The sequence below is a fragment of the Nerophis ophidion genome, linkage group LG05 (genome assembly GCF_033978795.1).
Source record: "Nerophis ophidion isolate RoL-2023_Sa linkage group LG05, RoL_Noph_v1.0, whole genome shotgun sequence".
NCBI classification, from domain to species: Eukaryota; Metazoa; Chordata; class Actinopteri; order Syngnathiformes; family Syngnathidae; genus Nerophis; species Nerophis ophidion.
This window is the reverse complement of record NC_084615.1, coordinates 34,743,885-34,765,012: the sequence shown is the minus strand read 5'-3', so window position 1 is coordinate 34,765,012 and position 21,128 is coordinate 34,743,885. Positions and strand designations below refer to the sequence as shown.

The following is a 21,128-nucleotide window of genomic DNA, read 5'->3' as shown; positions in this document are numbered from 1 at the left end:
AGAAAAAAACACATGTGCACACACATACTCATACCGCCAAACACATTTGCACTGATAGAGGTGATAAATGAGGATACGGCTCTTTTTATTTGGATGTTATTTTTCAAAGTGAACTTATACATGTGTGGCAAAAAGCTTTTTTCGATGGTATGCAAAGAACGGCATTAGCTGGGTTTCACTTCTCTTAATCCTCCTACCCTTATGATAGGCTTCAATTTGGAGGCAGCACTGAGAGAGATTTGGCTTGATAGCTGCTCAATTTGTGTCTTTGTGTGTGCGTGCATATGTGTGTGTGGTGCAGACCTCTTTGTGACACAGCAGTTGGCAGGTAGAGAAGACAGAGTTTCACAAAGTCCCTCGGGAGCGTCCACATAGTAGGAGGCTGTCTGGCTGGTGTGCACCACAGAGGCATGAATGTGTGTGTGTGTGTGTGTGTGTGTGTGTGTGTGTGTGTGTGTGTGTGTGTGTGTGTGTGTGTGTGTGTGTGTGTGTGTGTGTGTGTGTGTGTGTGTGTGTGTGTGTGTGTGTGAGTGTGTGTGTGTGTGCGTGCGTGCGTGTGTGTTTGTACACTATTACTTAAATAGGCAATGTGGACGAAAGAACACAAAACTGCGTCACAATAATGGTGCATTCAAGGGCATTTTACTTACAGTACATTTGGATTTCTACAGTATGTTAGTGTTACATTAGGCAGTTATCACAAATGTTGGCACGCTAATGGAAGGGATCAAACATCTGCGGTCCCTTCCAGGGTTTCTCGTTGTTCCCATTGGGTTGAGGGTTTTTTTTCCCCTGATGTTGGATCTGAGCCCAGGATGTCATTGTGGATTGTGCAGCCCTTTGAGACATTTGTGATTAAGGGCTATATTAACAAACTTGTATTACTTATTGTTCTAATTTACCTTTTCTGTAACATGGTTAGTCACTAAGTGTACTTTTGTACACAATAACTCAGATATAGAAACACAGTAGAGAATATGGAGTGTTTTTTTGGTTAAGTCCATCCATCCATTTTCTACCGCTTATTCCCTTTTCGGGTCACGGGGGTCACTGGTGCCTATCTCAGCTACAATGGGGCTGAAGGCGGCGTACACCCTGGACAAGTCGCAACCTCATCGCAGTTTTTGGTTAAAGGCCTACTGAAATGAGATTTTCTCATTTAAACGGGGATAGCAGGTCCATTTTATGTGTCATACTAATTCATTTCGCGATATTGCCATATTTTTGCTGAAAGGATTTAGTAGAGAAAATCGACGATAAAGTTTGCCACTTTTGGTACTTCCTGGAAAAGCCTCGCCTTTACCGGAAGTCGCAGACGATGAAGTGTGGGGCCGAGAAAACGACAATTTCCCCATTAATTTGAGCGAGGATGAAAGATTCGTGTTTGAGGTTATTGAAAGCGACGGACTAGAATTTTTTTTTTTTTTTAAACGCGATAGCATTGGGACGTATTCCGATGTTTTTAAACATATTTACTAGGATAATTGTGGTAAATTCTTTATCTTTCTATTGTGTTGTTAGTGTTTTAGTGAGTTTAATATTACCTGATAGTAGGAGGGGTGTGTCCACGGGTGTCTTGACGCCACTTCTCACGGCTGTCGACAGCAGCTGTACGGACGACACAAGCTCAGCTGATATCCGGTAAGTGGCGACTTTTTAACCACAATTTTCTCACCGAAACCTGCTGGTTGACATTCGGTTGGGATCCATGCCTGCTTGACCGCGCTCTGATCCATAGTAAAGTTTCAGCTCCCGGAATTTTAAACAAGGAATCACCGTGTGTTTGTGTGACTAAAGGCTAAAGCTTCCCAAGTCCATCTTTCTACTGTGACTTCTCCAATATTAATTGAACGGATTGCAAAAGATTCAGCAACACAGATTCTCAAAATACTGTGTAATTATGCCATTAAAGCAGACGACTTTTACCTGTGTGTGTGCGTAGCGCTCATACTTCCTAAAAGCGCTTGACGTCCTGCGTACACGTTATCATTACACGACGTTTCCAAGACGAAACTCCCGGGAAATTTAAAATTCTTAATTTAGTAAACTAAAAAAGCCGTATTGGCACCTGTTGCAATGTTAATATTTCATCATTGATATCGATCAATCAATCAATGTTTACTTATATAGCCCTAAATCACTAGTGTCTCAAAGGGCTGCACAAACCACTACGACATCCTCAGTAGGCCCACATAAGGGCAAGGAAAACTCACACCCAGTGGGACATCGGTGACAATAATGACCCAGTGGGACGTCGGTGACAATGATGACTATGAGAACCTTGGAGAGGAGGAAAGCAATGGATGTCGAGCGGGTCTAACATGATACTGTGAAAGTTCAATCCATAATGGATCCAACACAGTCGCGAGAGTCCAGTCCAAAGCGGATCCAACACAGCAGCGAGAGTCCCATTCATAGCGGAGCCAGCAGGAAACCATCCCAAGCGGAGGCGAATCAGCAGCGCAGAGATGTCCCCAGCCGATACACAGGCAAGCAGTACATGGCCACCGGGTCGGACCGGACCCCCTCCACAAGGGAGAGTGGGACATAGAAGAAAAAGAAAAGAAACGGCAGATCAACTGGTCTAAAAAGGGAGTCTATTTAAAGGCCAGATTATACAAATGAGTTTTAAGGTGAGACTTAAATGCTTCTACTGAGGTGGCATCTCGAACTGTTACCGGGAGGGCATTCCAGAGTACTGTAGCCCGAACGGAAAACGCTCTATAGCCCGCAGACTTTTTTTGGGCTTTGGGAATCACTAATAAGCCGGAGTCCTTTGAACGCAGATTTCTTGCCGGGACATATGGTACAATACAATCGGCAAGATAGGATGGAGCTAGACCGTGAAGTATTTTATACGTAAGTAGTAAAACCTTAAAGTCACATCTTAAGTGCACAGGAAGCCAGTGCAGGTGAGCCAGTACAGGCGTAATGTGATCAAACTTTCTTGGGACGGCGTGGCGCCGTGGGAGAGTGGCCGTGCGCAACCCGAGGGTCACTGGTTCAAATCTCACCTAGAACCAACCTCGTCACGTCCGTTGTGTCCTGAGCAAGACACTTCACCCTTGCTCCTGATGGGTGCTGGTTGGCGCCTTGCATGGCAGCTCCCTCCATCAGTGTGTGAATGTGTGTGTGAATGGGTAAATGTGGAAGTAGTGTCAAAACGCTTTGAGTACCTTGAAGGTAGAAAAGCGCTATACAAGTACAACCCATTTATCATTTATCATTTGTTCTTGTCAAAAGTCTAGCAGCCGCATTTTGTACCAACTGTAATCTTTTAATGCTAGACATGGGGAGACCCGAAAATAATACGTTACAGTAATCGAGACGAGACGTAACAAACGCATGGATAATGATCTCAGCGTCTTTAGTGGACAGAATGGAGCGAATTTTTGCGATATTGCGGAGATGAAAGAAGGCCGTTTTAGTAACGCTTTTAATGTGTGCCTCAAAGGAGAGAGTTGGGTCGAAGATAATACCCAGATTCTTTACCGTGTCGCCTTGTTTAATTGTTTGGTTGTCAAATGTTAGAGTTGTATTATTAAATAGAGTTCGGTGTCTAGCAGGACCGATAATCAGCATTTCCGTTTTTTTGGCGTTGAGTTACAAAAAGTTAGCGGACATTCATTGTTTAATTTCATTAAGACACGCCTCCAGCTGACTACAATCCGGCGTGTTGGTCAGCTTTAGGGGCATGTAGAGTTGGGTGTCATCAGCATAACAGTGAAAGCTAACACCGTATTTGCGTGTGATGTCACCTAGCGGCAGCATGTAGATGCTGAAGAGTGCAGGGCCAAGGACCGAACCCTGGGGAACTCCACACGCTACCTTAACGTAGTCCGAGGTCACATTGTTATGGGAGACACACTGCATCCTATCAGTAAGATAAGAGTTAAACCAAGACAGGGCTAAGTCTGACATACCAATTCGTGTTTTGATACGTTCTAATAAAATATTATGATCGACGGTATCGAAAGCAGCGCTAAGATCGAGGAGCAGCAACATAGATGACGCATCAGAATCCATCGTTAGCAATAGATCATTAGTCATTTTTGCGAGGGCTGTCTCCGTGGAGTGATTTGCCCTGAAACCGGATTGAAAGGTTTCACATAGATTGTTAGACGCTAAGTGTTCATTTAACTGCTCCGCAACAATTTTTTCGAGGATTTTTGAAATAAAGGGAAGGTGAGACAACGGTCGGTAGTTTACCATGAGGTCAGGGTCGAGGTTAGGTCTTTTAAGAAGAGGATGAATAACCGCTTTTTTGAATGCTAGGGGAACAGTGCCCGAGGAGAGTGATAAGTTTATAATATTTAGCACTGATGGACCTAATAATACAAAGAGCTCCTTGATCAATTTCCAGGAAGAGGGTCAAGTAAACATGTTGTTTGTTTTATTCCATTTACACGTTGTAACAATTCCTCTAATGTTATTTCCTCAAAACGAGAGAAATTATTTTGGAGGGCAGTATCCGCCGTATATACCATCGTGTCAGTGTTAATAGAACCCCGTTGTAGCTGGGACGCATTGTCTTTAATCTCCTTTCTAATGACTTCAATTTTCTTACTAAAGAATTGCATAAAGTCATCAGCTGAGTGGGTTGTTGTCTCTGATAATATCATTAACTAACAACGTTTTGGGAGACAATGATCTTTTGTTTAAAAAACCTATATTATAGGTAGTGGGCTGTGTTAGGGAGTTTTTGATCAAATTATCCGTAGTAGCAATATTAATAATGTTGTGTTTATTATGCCCAGTGCATTTAGTATAATTACGACCATATCTAGGAATTGATACGACGGGAATTTTCCGATTGTTTGATTGTTGCTTTGATAAACTGCACGCATCATGGTTAGCCACCTCAGTAACGGGAATTTTCCGACTGTTTGTTTGTTGGTTTGATAAACTGCACGCATCATAGTTAGCCACCTCGGTAAAACACATGTCCAACTCTGAAACACTCAAAGCAGAAAAAACGTGTTCTAATTTAACTGACTCCTTACCCAGACCAGTAGTCTCGCATCTTCCATTTAAATCTGGCTGCAGGATGGAGGGAAGTGGTGTCCTGTGGGGATTAGCCTTCTGCTTTGTTTTTAGCCCCGCTCGGCATCCGCGTTTCCGATCACACCGCTGGCGTCTGCTCCGTAGACGGCCCCCGCTGCTACTAGACTCCCCTGCTTCACAGGCCGCTGGATGTAGCCGTCGACGTATTCCCATGCTAGTTAGCACGTTTAGCACGCACGCGTCTATCGGTCCAAAACGGCCCGATATGTCCACATCCAGAAGTGTCTGGCGGTCGTACGTGATCACGGAGTGACCACGATGCGAGCCAGCCATGAAGTTTGTAGAATTGTCCGGTATTTCTGCCAAATGTTTCATCTTTAGCAGGAGCTCCGCGAGGACGCAGCCCGTCCGGGCGCCGCCATCTTGACTTTTAGACTGCGTGGTCGGTTGTAGTGGGTTTCAGTAGGCCTTTAAGTACATATCTTTATTCATTATAGAAATACTTCTTGCCACTTCATGTTGTGTATTTTTATATCATATTTCTTGTTTACTTTATCATCTATTATTACACCCAAAAATGTGTTGTCCTTTACTCTTCCAATGTTTATGTGGCCTTGTGGTCAGAGTGTCCGCCCTGAGATCGGTAGGTTGTGAGTTCAAACCCCGGCCCAGTCATACCAAAGACTATAAAAAAAAAATGATAGCCATTACCTCCCTGCTTGGCACTCAGCATCAAGGGTTGGAATTGGGGGTTACATCACCAAAAATTATTCCCGGGTGCGGCCATCGCTGCTGCTCAATGTTCCCCTCACCTCCCAGGGGGTGATCAAGGGTGATGGGTCAAATGCCAAGAAAAAATTAACCACACCTAGTGTGTGTGTGATAAACATTGGTACTTTAACTTAATTTGCATTTGTTTTGACTTTCTCTTTTACTCTTACTGAATAGCATTGTTTTAGTTTTAGATTTTTAGATAGTCTGTTTTTGTCAAACTATTTTTTAAATTTTTAAATTTCTTCTGTTATTGTTTGTATTAGCCTCTGGTCCCAGTATTAGTCCTTGGGGTACTCCACACGTTACTTTTAATCGAAGAGTAGTCACAGAGCTTCACATATTGTTTCGTGTGTCATGATCTTTGCCAGGGTCTTGACTTGATTTATGTTTTGTAGTTTTTTTCATATGTTAGTCTGTTTCTGTGCTCCACACTCTTTCCTTTCTTTTACACCAGTGGTTTTGGTTAATCACTCCCCCTTAAATATTTCAGTCACCCAGCAAAAGTCACTGGCTCAATGCTCGCTCTTTGTGACTTTTACGTTGGTTCTTGTTTTCACCACGCTGGTGTATTTTTTCCTAGTTTAAGACTTTCACGCTGTTCGCCCTTGGCAACTATCTTGTTTTTTTTGTCTCCACACTTAACTATTGTCTAAGTTTTTGAATTTGTTTTCCTGCTTTGAAGAAATAAAATAGAGTCCTACCAATATGCTGTTCCTGCTTTTCTGCTTTCGAGAGAACACAACAATTGCAGCCATGTTCCGCAAATGTAACATCGTGTTTGTCAAGTAGATTCTTATCCAGTTCCGGATTAGCACTCTGATGCCGTACCGTTTTAATTTATTAATTAAGCTTCTGTGAGTAACTGTCTGTGGTGGGCGTGGCCTGCGCACCTACAGCGAAGCGGGGTGTGGCAGGCCTAGCTTCGAGATTGGCGACAGGTGAGTGGATGACACAGCTGAAAGTGTTTGTCTAATCACTTGTCGCTCTGTTAAAGGCAGCAGTCGGGAAGGAGAGGTGGTTGAGGCTGGAGCACACGCGAGAGAAACAACAACGGACAATTGCTGAAAAGCACAAAAAGACACTTGTATTAAAAAATAAAACAGTGTTGTAACCCTGAAACCGGATTCCTGTCCGAATGTTTGGTGGTCCGAGAAACCCTGGGGGGGTGAAACCTCCACAATTTGGCACCCAACCTGGCTGGACCACCGGAGGCAGGGGAAGACAACCCCCCAACAAATCTCGCGGGTGTGCTCGCCAAGGTGGCGGCGAGCAGCCGCCAACAAATGGAAGTGGCCCGCCAACAGTGCCAAGTCCTGCGGGTGTTGCCGGACAAGATGGGCGGGGCACGGCCAGGGCCGACGGCCATCGCCAGTCTCCGCATGGGGGATGAAGAGACCCCCCCAGGCCTTTCTGGACATTTTTTCGGCCACGGCGAGAGCATGCGCGTGGCCGAAAGAAGGGGGAGGCGCAGCGAGCGGCGCTCAGTCTGCCGGCGGGGTCCAGGGTGCGCTTTGCGGACCTGAAGAGGGCAGTGCTGGACCGAACGGGCTGCACCGCGGAAGAGTACCGGTGCCAGTTCAGGTCCATGTGGCTGGGAAAGGAGGACCGGCCGTTTTCATTCTGTCAGCGGCTCCAGGAGGCGGCGACGCGCTGGCTGCAGCCGGAAGAAGGCAACGGCAGGCTGCTGGACCAGTTGGTCCGGAAGCAGTTCCTGGAGGCGATCCCGAAGCGGACGGCTAACTGGGTCCGGTACCACCGGCCCCGAGACCTGGCAGCTGCGGTGACCCTCGCCGAGGACCACCTGGCCGTTCACTGCAGGGCGCATCCAGCAACCGCGTCGCATGGACGGAGAGAGCGACAGGCGAAGGAGAGAACAGTGCTCATACCCCGCCTTAACCAGCGTGACTCCCCTTCTGCTCTTTTTCCGCAGGTGCCGACTGCTGTCCCCAGAACATCTCCCGCGCAGACGGCCCTTCAAACGCTTGGGCAGGCGTGTTGGAGGCGTGGGCAGCCCGGTCACGCGCGTCAGGGACCTCACCAGGTGGAGGTGGGGCGCATGGCCGCGGTGGCTGGCCCTTCAGTGCCCTCCCCCGACCCGGGTGAAACATAAGGTATAAAGGTAAGGTAAGAGTCCAAGGAAAACACTGCTTTTTCCACTCCGGAAGGTGTATACCAATTTGTAACACTTCCGTTTGGCTTGTTCGGTGCGCCCGCCACGTTCCAGCGCCTCATGGACCGGGTGCTGCGACCCCACGCGGCATACGCGGCAGCCTACGCGGCTGCCTACGCAGCTGCCTACCTGTATGATGTCATCATTTGGGGCGGCATGGCGTAGTGGGTAGAGCGGCTGTGCCAGAAACCTGAGGGTTGCAGGTTCGCTCCCCGCCTATTGACATCCAAATCGCTGTCGTTGTGTCCTTGGGCAGGACACTTCTACCTTGCCCCCGGTGCCGCTCACACTGGTGAATGAATGATGAATGAATGATAGGTGGCGGTCGGAGGGGCCTTAGGCGCAAACTGGCGGCCACGTTTCCGTCAGTCTACCCCAGGGCAGCTGTGGCTACAGATGTAGCTTACCACCACCAGGTGTGAATGAATGATGGGTTCCCACTTCTCTGTGAGCGCTTTGAGTATCTAATAATAAAAAAGCGCGATATAAATCTAATCCATTATTATTATTATTGTTATTATCCAGAGTCGCGGCTGGGAACAACAAATGCAGCGGTTGGGGGCAGTGCTCGAGTGCCTGAGGCAGGCGGGGTTCCCTGCCAATCCGGCAAAGTGTGCAGTTGGCCGGAGGGAAGTACAGTATTTGGGGTACCACTTGGGAGGAGGGCAGGTGCGGCCGCAGGTAGATAAAACAGCGGCAATTGCGGCCTGCCCAACCCCCAAGACGAAAAAAGAGGTGAGGCAGTTTTCGGGTCTGGAGGGTTACTACCGGAGGTTTATCCCCCGGTTTGCGGACCTGACCAGCCCAATAACTGACCTCACCCGAAAGGGTATCCCAGATCTGGTCCAGTGGACGGAGCAGTGCCAGCAGGCATTTGAGAGGGTTAAGAAGGCCCTCTGCGAGGAGCAGGTACTACACATGCCTGATTTTTCTCTCTCGTTTTGTCAGCAAGCTAACGCGTCGGGCAGAGGTCTGGGAGCGGTTTTGGCCCAGCAGGTGGACGGCGTCGACCGACCCATCCTCGACATCAGCCGTAAGCTGTCCTAAAGGGAGGCAAGATACAGCACAGTGGAGAGGGAGTGCCTCGCCATCGGGTGGGCGGTCGGGGCCCTCCGATACTACCTCCTGAGGCGCTCATTCAGCCTCTGCTCGGACCACAAACCCCTCCAGTGGCTCCACCGCATGAAGGATGCCAACGCGCGGATCACCCGTTGGTACCTAGCTTTGCAACCCTACAACTTCAGAGTTGGATTCAGGCTGCGGGCAGACTAAATACTCAACATTGGTGCTCTATAACACCATTGATCAATACATTTTTGTTTTTTCATGACATATTAAAATGATTATACATCCCAATATATTATCTATACAAATTGGCATGTCTTTTACCACTTTGTATTGCAAATCTTTTATCGTGTAGACAGCTACTCCTCCTCTGTTCTTATTGGTTTTGTTTATTATTTAGCTCATATCCTTTTAGATCTATAAAAATACATTTTAATGACTGCTACTTCCCCAGATAAAAAGTCCAACGATTTTTTAAATTTCTTCCACTTCATCCGAAGTAATGTATTTGACTTCATAAATGATTGGGTAGAAATTTATTAAACAAAACCAGTTTTCTTTTAAGCAATACAGAAATTTACAACCAATGTTTTTTCAGCTGTATCTATTTTATGGAAGAATGTAGGTAATTATAAAACTGCCACCCAATGTTATTAAAAAGTATTGATTTTGAATCGAGAATTGGTTTTAATCGAGATTCGATTCTGAATCAAATCGTTACCGTCAAGAATTGAATCGTGTGGTGCCCAAAGATTCACAGCCTTAATATATACATATAATATATATACATACACAAACCCCGTTTCCATATGAGTTGGGAAATTGTGTTAGATGTAAATATAAACAGAATACAATGATTTGCAAATCCTTTTCAACCCATATTCAGTTGAATATGCTACAAAGACAACATATTTGATGTTCAAACTGATAAACATTTTTTTTTTTTGCAAATAATCATTAACTTTAGAATTAAAAGTTGGGAAAGGTGGCAATAAATACTGATAAAGTTAAGAAATGCTCATCAAACACTAATTTGGAACATCCCACAGGTGTGCAGGCTAATTGGGAACAGATGGGTGCCATGATTGGGTATAAGAGCAGCTTACATGAAATGCTAAGTAATTCACAAACAAGGATAGGGTGAGGGTCACCAATTTGTAAGCAAATTGTCGAACAGTTTTAGAACAACATTTCTCAACGAGCTATTGCAAGGAATTTAGGGATTTTACCATCTACGGTCTGTAAAATTATCAAAAGGTTCAGAGAATCTGGAGAAATCACTGCACGTAAGCGATGATATTACGGACTTTTGATCCCTCAGGCGGTACTGTATCAAAAACGGACATCAGTGTGTAAAGGATATCACCACATGGGCTCAGGAACACTTCCGAAAACCACTGTCAGTAACAACATTTGGTCACTACATCTGTAAGTGCAAGTTAAACCTCTACTATGCAAAGCGAATGCCATTTATCAACAACACCAAGGAACGCCGCCGGCTTCATTGGGCCCGAGATCATCTAAGATGGACTGATGCAAAGTGGAAAATGTTCTGTAGTCTGAAAAGTCCACATTTCAAATTATATTTGGAAACTGTGGATGTGGTGTCCTCCAGAACAAAGAGAAAAATAACCATCCGGATTGTTATAGGCGCAAAGTTCAAAAGCCAGCATCAGTTATGGTATGGGGGTCTATTAGTGCCCAAGGCATGGGTAACTTACACATCTGTGAAGGCACCATTAATGCTGAATGGTACATACAGGTTTTGGAGCAACATGTTGTCATCCAAGCAACATTATCATGAACGCCCCTGCTTATTTCAGCAAAACAATGCCAAGCCACGTGTTACAACAGCGTGGCTTCGTAGTAAAAGAGTGCGGGTACTTTCCTGGCCCGCCTGCAGTCCAGACATGTCTCCCATCGAAAATGTGTGGCGTATTATGAAGCGTAAAATACGACAACAAGACCCCGAACTGTTGAACAACTTACGCTGTACATCAAGCAAGAATGGGAAATAATTCCACTTTCAAAGCTTCAACAATTAGTTTCCTTAGTTCCCAAACGTTTATTGAGTGTTGTTAAAAGAAAAGGTGATGTAACACAGTGGTGAACATGCCCTTTCCCAACTATTTTGGCACTTGTTGCAGCCATGAAATTCAAAGTTAATTATTATTTGCAAAAAAAATTAAAGTTTATGAGTTTGAACATCAAATATCTTGTCTTTGTAGTGCATTCAACTGAATATGGGTTGAAAAGTATTTGCAAATCATTGTATTCCGTATATATTTACATCTAACACAATTTCCCAACTCATATGGAAACGGGGTTTGTATAACCCTGTCATGTCCTACTAGTGCTTGTTAAGTGAGAATCTTTACATTTAGACAAATCCAGCTCACTTTCTACAAACTCACTTACTACAAACTTTGTATTATCAATTTAGCCATATTGTACAGAGAGATGTGTAGGACTTCCCTTTGTTGCTATGTAACACTTTGTTTTCCTATTTAGCTGTAAGTTACATTTTGTATTTTTTCGTTATCATTACAATGTTACTTTTGTTATCAGTGGTACCCAAAGTAAACCTAAAACATCCAAAAAAAAGCAAGGCATACTTAGCTAAGGTTTTATATTCTGGACTGAAACTCTTAACCTTTGTGCTATGAGGGCATATTTTTCCCTAAAATGTCCAACTTGTACAAACCTTAGAGTGGTTAAATTTAAGAGGTTGCACTGTTCATCCAATTCTAACTCAAGGGTAAATAAACATCTCAAATGCGCCATTGTTGGCGCCAAGAATAATCTTATATGGGGATTTATCTAATCTTTTATGCTCATACACATTAGTCAGATTTGTGTGCCCCCCCTCTCTGTGGGAGCCATTGAAGTGTTGCATGACATAATAGTCTTGCATGCAGCAGAGGACTTGTGTGCGTTCAGAAACACATTTGACGTTATGTGTACATAATAATAAGCTCATTGAGAAGTGAAATGTTTGATGAAGAACATGTAATTTACAGCGGTACCTCTGTATTACAGTGGTACCTCAACATAAGAGTACCGTATTTTTCGGCCCATAGGGCGCACCGGATTAAAAGGTGCACTGCCAAAGAGCGAGTCTATTCAGGTCTATTTTCATACAAAAGGCCTATCGCGTTATAAGGCACATTAAAGGGGTCATATTGTGTTTATTTTCTGAATTTAAAACACTATTTGGTCCACATAACATGTAATGGTGCTTCTTTGGTGAAAATGTTGCATAGATTATGTTTTACAAATCATCTTAGAGGCCTACTGAAATGAGATTTTCTTATTTAAACGGGGATAGCAGGTCCATTCTATGTGTCATACTTGATCATTTCGCGATATTGCCATATTTTTGCTGAAAGGATTTAGTAGAGAACATCCACAGTAGAGCTCGCAACTTTCGGTGGTAAGAGAAAAGCCCTGCCTCTATCGGAAGTCGCAGACGATGACGTCACATGTTGATGGCTCCGCACATATTCACATTGTTTTTAATGGGAGCCTCCAACAAAAAGTGCTATTCGGACCAAGAAAACGACAATTTCCCCATTAATTTGAGCGAGGATGAAAGATTCGTGTTTGAGGATATTGATAGCGATGGACTAGAAAAAAAAAACAAGTAAAAAAAAAAAAAACGCGATTGCATTGGGACGGATTCCGATGTTTTTAGACACATTTACTAGGATAATTCTGGGTAATCCCTTATCTTTCTATTGTGTTGCTAGTGTTTTAGTGAGTTTAACAGTACCTGATAGTCGGAGGGGTGTCCACGGGTGTCTTGACGCCAATGTCTCAGGGGAGTCGACGGCAGCTATGGACGGCACAAGCTCAGCTTTTCTCCGGTAAGAAGCGACTTTTTAACCACAATTTTCTCATTGAAAACTGCTGGTTGACATTCCGTTGTGATTCATGTTCGCTTGACCGCGCTCTGATCCTTAGTAAAGTTTCACCTCCAGGAATTTTAAACAAGGAATCACCGTGTGTTTGTGTGGCTAAAGGCTAAAGCTTCCCAACTCCATCTTTTTACTTTGACTTCCCCAATATTAATTGAACAAATTGCAAAAGATTCAGCAACACAGATCTCCAAAATACTGTGTAATTATGCGGTTAAAGCAGACGACTTTTAGCTGTGTGTGTGCGCAGCGCTCATACTTCCTAAAAACCTGTGACGTCTTGCGTACACGTCGTCATTACACAACGTTTACAAGACGAAACTCCCGGGAAATTTAAAATTGCAATTTAGTAAACTAAAAAGGCCGTATTGGCATGTGTTGCAATGTTAATATTTCATCATTGATATATAAACTATCAGACTGCGTGGTGGGTAGTAGTGGGTTTCAGTAGGCCTTTAAAGTCACTTTAAAGTCGCTTCAGGATGCGCCATTTTGTGTGGGCGGTCTTACCTACGGGGTCATCTATGACAGCGTCTTCTGCCCGTCATCTTTGTTGTAGTGGTGTAGCATGCTAAAACGGAAGTGAAAGAAGTGTCAAAAGATGGAGCAAACTGTTCAAAAGATATTCAAACTTCACTTCAATCAACAACAGAGTAGCATCTTCTCATTCATGGTATAATAATGCAACATCAACCCTGGAAATGTGACCCGTGAAAAAATGTCCGACCGGAACCCTCTAATAACTAAAGTTCTGTTGGTGAATTATGTAAACCCCCTACAGTTTTTAGCGCTTTCATAGTAAGTAAACTGACAGATATAAGTAAGAACTTTACGCTACTTTACATGAGAAATGGCAACAGCGGAAGATGAATGCCACATAGGAAGATAGAGAAAAAGAAAATGTTTTTGACTACGGTTTCGGCATGTACGACAATGGCGGAAGCCAAACATTTTCAGGACTTATCTCAAATACATATCAGCAGGTACCAGAAGGTAAGAAAAGTTGGTTTTCCATAATAATGCGAAACAAAATGCAAGGTAATATATGTCTGCGGAAAGGTGGCCTTTTTCCGGGCCTTATACACGCACCATAATAATACCTGTATGTTTATTGCGCCGACAATCCATCAAGCGGTGCGGCTTTATAGCTTACCAAAGTCGTACTAAAAACATATTGACAGATTTTTGAGCGCTGTGTGTAATGTTCTGTATTCTTAATGGAACATTTAAAGTTTTGGTGTTGTTAGAATAATTATGTATATATTATCACACAACTCTTATGCTTAAGGACCGTTGCTATAGTTATTATCAATTGTGCTGAAATTGTATTTTTCTTTGTCTTTGCAAAGCTGGCAATCCAAAAGATTGCAAACAAGTCTCGTATCAGTGTTGGTTTCCAGAATTGGCCTGTTGACTGCCATGGCCGAACATCAAGTACCGTGACGCAAACAGAGCAGAGACAAGGCGATATCTGGAATGTCAGCACATTGTCATTTTTGTATAATCATATATTGTATCTAACCGGAGCTGTGTAGACAACCCCCTTCCCTCAGCGACAGCTTCAGTGATGTAACCAGCGACCTCCCAAGTAAATAGAGGAAGCACGTGGGCTGGTCTTTTAGAACAGAGTTTTGGATTTGTAAGCAGAGTACAGCCCAAAACACATCTCTCCTCAGTTGAGCAAAATTTTACTCTGTATCTGCATGATTCCTTGCTTCTTGTCTGACAGGTATTTACTGGTGTCACCCCAAAAAAGGGACAAGCGGTAGGAAATGGATGGATGTATCTTGCAGTTTACACGTATCCTCTTATGTACTACTGCCATTTACTGGTCATACTTATCATTACACCATGTACCGAATAAAATTGCTTCAAGGTCGATAAGCACAACCAGAATTATATCATACAATAGGCCATGGGTGTCAAACTCTGGCCCGCGGGCCAAATTTGGCCCTCCCTGTAATTTCATTTGGCCCTTGAGGCAATGTCAAATTAACATTAGAGCTGGCCCGCCGGTGTTATACAGCAGTTTTCTGACAGCACGTAGGCGTTCGCATCAACTTTCGTCTTTTTAACAAATGGGTAAAGGGGGGATGATGTATGCCGTAAAACTAGTTGGCACATTTAATATTTAATAATAATGAATATTGTAAAATTCTATAATTTTTGTTATTTAAAGGGGAAAACCCGATTCAAAAGTACATAACAGTTGTTTACTGGCTAAAAATAAAATGATCCTGAAAGTGATCACATTCATTTTAGATTTAATTATACTGTACAATATCCTTAAAACATGTCATTGTGAAATAATTGATAATATTGTACATTGTACATTTTACTCCTCGTTTCATATTCAAAGTGAAAACATTTAAATGATCGGTTTGCCGTTTAAAGTGAGATCCGTACAATTAGGTCAGGGCTTCTCAAACTTTTTTTTTTTCTGTCATCCCCACTTTAGACTAAGGGGTTAGTTTTCAAGGCCCACCTACCCCCATCGCCCCAACAAAACAATTTATTGGACATCATGTGAGGTCTCGAGTTGTCTCTTTAATTTGTTGGGTCTCATGCTGTCTGCTGCTAGCCGTTTTAGACAAAGAACACACAGGGGTCTCTCCTCTGCCCCCACCTCCGCTGCCGTGAATCCAAGAGCAAGATACCCTTCGCCATATTTTCTTTTAGGTTGACTTTTTGGTTGATTAGACCCGCCATATTTTTGTTTCTCCGCAGACCTTTGAGGTGCGAGTTGCAAATGTATCCATTTTGTGTAATTGTGGTCCGCACATTAGCCTGCTACCCATCCGCGCGAAAGTTTGTTCCTCTTAGCCCCGCATGCAAAAGTTACTGTTGCTATGTCTGTCAAACTTTCGCTCCTGCCGAGAAATTTAAAGCCTACAAGAAAAATAAGTAATTTACATTTATTTATACGGCGGATTTCACAGACAGAATCACAAAGTGATTTACAGTGTGTATAGAAAATGAAAGCATAGTAAAAAAATCAAAAATAAAAATTTCCTCCCTTTCCTCGCGCCCCACCTGTCATGTCTCTATTCCCCACACTTTGAGAAATGCTGAATTAGGTCAACATTTTTCGACCCGTATGTACAGTCACCGTGTGCTCGGAGAAGAGGTAGGATTAAATATAAGTTTTACTTCTTAATATTCCTTTTCAGATTTGTTGAAAGGTGCAAATGGAACCATGTGATGTTACTTGACGTAAACATGTCTGTAACAAATACATCAAAACCATAGCCGCGTGTGTAATGACTAACATTTACATAACATTTTGTAGATGGCATTGCATGTCTTGTCTTGTTCTATTCTGTCTTTTGAACGTACAAGTCAATGTCTTGTTTTTAGTGTGAGGTTTAACTGTTGTGTTTATTTTGTGTCATTGTGAAGTTTTTTGTACCTGAAAATCAGATATCCCGGCCCCCCAGACACATTTTTTCCTCTAAATCTGCTCCCCAGGTCAAAATAATTGCCGAGTGTGACCGTGTGTGACCGTGTGTGACCGTGTGTGACCGTGTGTCTTGGCTACCACTCTTTACCGCATCTCTCCATGAACCCCGAAAAAACATCCGACCAGGAGCGTTGGGCTGCAGTGCATTGTGGGTAGGCGAGTCTTGTACATGATCATGTTCTGTCGGTTCATTTGCAAAATAAACCAGAGAGCACAACTCAGCTTTGATACAAAATGAAAGTAAAAAATAAGACTGAGAAGATCAAAATGATTGTCAAAACAGCAGCAAAGTTGTTGAAAGAACTATCTTGGGACCGGGTGCAAGCTGTACTACGGAGAGTAGACGTGACGGAGTCATGTTACCACATTCCAACACCCTGTTAATTGTCCGGTGGAATGCCAGAAGTTTGATAGCAACCGAACATGAATTAAAGGGATATATTAAAAATATGAAAACTAAACCACATATAATTTGTATTCAAGAAACAGGGCTGAAGCCAAAATTAAACTTTATAATAAAAGGATATATAACGATTCGTAAAGATAGGAATGAAGGGTAAAGAGGCTGATGTGCCACATTTATTAAAGAAGATGTAGTCACGGGTAAAGAAACAGCAGAACCTTTAGCAAAAACATTTGTTAAAGTGCACAGTAATGATAATTTGAGAAATGTGGAAAAACAAAAGAGAGAAAAACAATGAGTTTAAATATTGGGGAAATGATGGAAGACAACGATAATAGCTTTACCAACACTATGGATAAGACATTTTCTTTGAATGAAATGGTTCGAATTTTGAAAAAGGTTAAAAATACGTCACCGGGGAAAGACCTAGCGGGTTATCAAATGATCAAAAACTTAGGTAGCATCGTCAAAGAAGTGGTCTTGAAATGATATGACAGGATATATGAAGAAGGAGAATGACCGGCAGAGGGGAAAATTAGCGGTAACAATTCCAATATGCAAGTCAGGGTAAGACCCGGAAGAGGCGGGAAATTATAAATTTGGGGAAAGTAATGGAAAAAAAAAAAAAGATTAATGAAAGACTAGTATATTATTTAGAGTCAAAAGAAATAATCAAAAAACTAACAAAGTGGTAAATAATGTTCAAGACTGGGGAACGGCTTGAGGTTTAAGATTCTCTGTTGGAAAGACAAAAGTCATACATTTTACAAAGACAAAAGTACAAAACAAGCTCCAAATAAAAACTCTAAGGTGAAAATATAGAAGAGGTACAAGTATTTAAATATTTAGGAATATGGTTTGATAAAAATATGAACTAGTCAACCCACATCAGCAAAATAGATTTGATTAGATTAGATTAGATAGTACTATATTTATTCCTTCAGGAGTGTTCCTTCCGGAAAATAAAAAAATAGGGGAAAAAGTAAAAAGGTGTTAAATATAATGAGGGCTTTGAGGGGTAATGATTGGGGGGCTGATAGGTTAACGTTGAAAACAATACATGTATATATTTATAACTTTAATTCCATCTGTTATTGATTACGGATGCATTATTTACCAATCTGCTTCAAAAACATGACTTGGGAAAATAGACCGGATCCAGTCACAGGCTTTAAGGTTATGTTGTGGAGCTACTACATCAACCCTAGTGGCAGTATTACAAGTAAAAATGAACGAAAAACCTTTGGACAAGAGGAGGGATCAACTCTCAGCAGTTTATCGGGCAACTTTAAAAGGATCCAAGCAAGGATATCCGACTTGTCCAGTGCTACCAAACTGCCAAGAAAAAGAGAAAACAAAAAAGAATAGTTTTGGGTGGATTATAGGAGACATATGTAATAAAGTTAAAATTGACAATATTGAAGTTAGTCCTACAGTACCAATGCCTGCAATACCACCGTGGATGTTTGATAACCCAAAAGAAAACATGCAATTACTAAAGAATAGAAATTTAAATAGTTACCGGATAGAAAAATGGATTGAGATATGATATATACGGATGCATCAAAAACTATAAAAAAAAAATAAAATAAAGGTAAGAGCTGTAGCAGTTATCCCACAAGGAAACATAGTATTAAATAAAATAATCAGTGATAAACTATCTGTTTTTACGGGGGAATTGGTAGCAATTTATATGGCAGTTAACTGGATAGAAGAAAACAAAGCAAGGAAAGTAGTTGTGTGCTCGCAGTCCAACAGTGCATTGATGAGCATAAAAAAAACATAGCATCAGAAACAAGACAAGATTTTGTTTATGAAATAGTTCAGGCAATGTATAGAATAAATAAAGCGGGAGGTGTGGTAACATTTCTTTGGGTTCCTTGGAAGATATTGTAGGATGGAATTCACAACACATAGGATATAAAGCATTATACACGTATTTAAAAAACATTGGGTTAAATAAAAGAATATAGAGTAGGGATCCATCTTGGTCCACACTCCATTTCAGTAAGTGACGCTAATGCACACCAGAAGGTTGCTTGGCGGAAACAACCGCCCACCTCCGGAATCAGTCCCCGCCCATTCCCCTTAGGCGCGAAATTCATTTGAGCGAAAGACATTGGAATGAGAGGAGCTCTTTAAAGCTCCTGAGAATCTTAAAAAGCTTACAGAAAACGAGAAAAACTTACAGCGGGTGCCTGTCGGACATTCACCGTCGTTTTCGATGATTTCCCCTCGGAGCAAGGATTCGATGTCTGGAGTCTTTGGCGCAATCAAGCCTTCTCCTCTGCCTGGAACGGCCGTTGACGGACCCGCCAGCGTTAAGGGAGACCAGCGAGCCGGAGATGTAAACGGAAAATCTGTAAGTAAATATATGTATATATGTATTGTATACCGCATGTTTTTTTCTTGTAAAATGAGAATCATTTGACTCACCAGACTGCGATTGTGTTAAAACGATCGCGTTAGGATCTTACGGCAATTCCTCTACGAAACAAAATAATGAATACACATAATATTAAATAATTCGAAGGTTTAAACACACCTCGATAATCATCTTCCAACTTTGTAAGATCGTTTAAACAAAGTTCATCGTCTTTCACTTCGTCGTCATCGGCTGGTAAAAAAAAAAAAGTATTACAACGTCGTACAAGTGCAATGCTTTTAACGTTTGCATGCTTAAATGGAGTTAAACCAATGTCTAATAACATGGTATAGCAGAGGTAATGGTGTGTGTGTGTGTGTGTGTGTGTGTGTGTGTGTGTGTGTGTGTGTGTGTGTGTGTGTGTGTGTGTGTGTGTGCTTGTGTGCGTGTGTGTGTGTGTGTGTGTGTGTGTGTGTGTGTGCGTGCGTGCGTGCGTTCGTGCGTGCGTGCGTGCGTGTGTGTGTGCGTGCGTGCGTGTCCTGTTGTTTCAAACGATCGTAAACATTTAAACTGTCAAATGGCTGGTCAGTAAAAACTGAACCCTCCTTTGTCCCCAAACTGACCTGTTGTTTCAAACGATCGTAAACATTTAAACTGTCAAATGGCTGGTCAGTTGCTAGGTTACACTGTGTTCTGCGATAGTTTCTCCATCTGTTTAAATATGTTTTCGTGAGGTATGGAAGTTGTTTCAAACGATCGTAAACATTTAAACTGTCAAATGGCTGGTCAGTAAAAACTGAACCCTCCTTCTGGTCTTAACGATGTGTGCGTACAAATGTGTGTGTGTGTGTGCGTGTGTGTGTGCGTGTGTGTGTGTGTGTGCGTGTGTGTGCGTGTCCACATCTCCCCACGTAACAAAAACTTCCCAATCCACGGTAGATAACGATGAAAATATCTTGAAAGGGCTTCCGTCTCTTCTTTCTTTTAGCTGAAATAAGCAGATATCACCCATTTCGTATCTGAATACAAATCCAAAAGATCCCTCCATCCCGTACGCTTCCAAGTCCCATTTCTCACGCAAAGACTCGGTCGGTGGCATCTGAATACGATTTAGAAACACTCGACTTTTTTGCGGAGCGTCAATGTAAGTTTTATTATTTTTATAAATCGACACAGGCGTTTCACTAATCATGACCGAATCGAACAAAGTCTTTACGCTAACGTATAAAGCTCCAAATAATGACTAAGCCTTACACCGCCCTTTTGTACCCCTCCTTGTGTGTGTGTGTGTGTGTGTGTGTGTGTGTGTGTGTGTGTGTGTGTGTGTGTGTGTGTGCGTGCGTGCGTGTGTGTGTGTGTGTGTGTGCGTGTGTGTGTGTGTGTGTGTGTGCGTGTGTGAAGTGCGTGCGTGTCCACATCTCCACACGTAACATTCCCAGCCATCAATACATCGAAATCTGGAAGTTGTTTCAAACGATCGTAAACATTTAAACTGTCAAATGGCTGGTCACATGCTATTCATATGACATTCTCAAGCTTTCTTAAAAAACTGAACCCTCCTTTGTTCCCTCGTCAGGTCTTAACTCCACCCTCTTCCTGGTTTAACCACTCCCACCGCAGATCTTAACTCTGCCCTCTTTCTGGTTAAAACTCCACCCTCTTCCTGGTTTAACCACTCCCACCGCAGGTCTTAACTCCACCCTCTTCCGGGTAAGCCACACCCACTTGACCTTGACATTTGACCCTGACCTTTGAACTTGACCTTTGACTTTGACCTTTGAACTTGACCCCTCATAAATCATTGACCTTTGACCTTGACCCCTCATAAATCATTGATTTATGACCCCCCATAAATAATTTTTTGACAGAAGGTATGGTCTTAACTTCTCTCGTGTGCTTACGGACTGTATCCCTGCAGACTGTATTGATCTGTATTGATATATGATGTATATATTGTGTTTTTATGTTGA

The 21,128-nt window shown here is 42.6% G+C and overlaps 1 long non-coding RNA gene across 1 annotated transcript; it reads right to left on the bottom strand.

The window, feature by feature from the left end:
* Positions 1-626: 626 nt before the first annotated feature.
* Positions 627-19,132, bottom strand: LOC133552355 (uncharacterized). The gene is made up of 3 exons (XR_009806676.1): positions 18,983-19,132; positions 13,441-13,501; positions 627-838 (listed from the first exon to the last, which is right to left on the bottom strand). It is a non-coding gene; the product is annotated as an uncharacterized LOC133552355 (long non-coding RNA).
* Between the last annotated feature and the right edge of the window lie 1,996 nt (positions 19,133-21,128).